This window comes from Pristiophorus japonicus, chromosome 23 (assembly GCF_044704955.1).
Source record: "Pristiophorus japonicus isolate sPriJap1 chromosome 23, sPriJap1.hap1, whole genome shotgun sequence".
NCBI classification, from domain to species: Eukaryota; Metazoa; Chordata; class Chondrichthyes; family Pristiophoridae; genus Pristiophorus; species Pristiophorus japonicus.
The window spans coordinates 62,722,828-62,723,649 of record NC_091999.1 but is presented as its reverse complement, the minus strand read 5'-3'; the positions used below and the strand labels follow the sequence as shown (position 1 = coordinate 62,723,649).

At 43.8% G+C, this 822-nt stretch overlaps 1 non-coding gene across 1 annotated transcript; it reads right to left on the bottom strand.

Moving 5' to 3' along the window:
* Positions 1 to 320: 320 nt before the first annotated feature.
* On the bottom strand, positions 321 to 405 carry trnal-uaa (transfer RNA leucine (anticodon UAA)). Its single transcript has one exon. It is a non-coding gene; the product is annotated as a tRNA-Leu (tRNA).
* Between the last annotated feature and the right edge of the window lie 417 nt (positions 406 to 822).

The window sequence follows — 822 nt, the reverse complement described above, 5'->3', positions numbered from 1 at the left end:
AGACAGAGAGTATGACAGAATCCCATTGGAACAGAACTGGATACCGTGTGAAGGAGACAGATTGAGAGACAGAGACAAACGGAGAAACAGAGACAGACAGAGTGAATCAGAGAGAGGCAGACTGAGAGAGACAAAGACTCAAACACACAAATACATAGACAGCTCTCGAAAGACAGAGCGAGAGGGATACAGATACATTTCACAATTTCATTTCATTATCTGCTCAGATTGTCACCGAGCGACAGAAAAATGCAAATGCAACAGATGAAAATCAGTTACTACTGAGAAGAATGGGAGATATCACTGTTTATTTAAGTAATTAGCAGGAGTGGGGTTCGAACCCACGCAAGTATAAACCCATCGATCTTAAGTCCAACGCCTTAACCACTCGGCCATCCTGGTGCCGTCAGCCATTGGATTCTGTCTATGTGAGAATCTGGGCTTGAACTCCACCTCCACAGACACACACAAACACATCGGGTTTCAGGGAGCATTTCCGAACATTTTTCGGAATATTGACACGGGGGCAACTCTCCTATTCTTTTTCAAGTAATGCTCTGGGAACTCTCACAACTACCCGAGTGCGCAGACGGAGTTTCAATTTAACATTTCATCCGAAAGTCAACAGTTTCAACAAGGCAAAATTCCTCAAATGCTGCAGTCGAGTGGAAGCCAAGATTATATGCTCAAGTCTCAGGAGTGCGACTTGAACACACGAACTCCTGATTCAGTCAAGAATGCTGCCACTGAACCAAAGCTGAGACAAAAGTTCACAGCCATGTTACTTTCCCAAGTCTTTTTTTTAATTCCAGGACATACCAT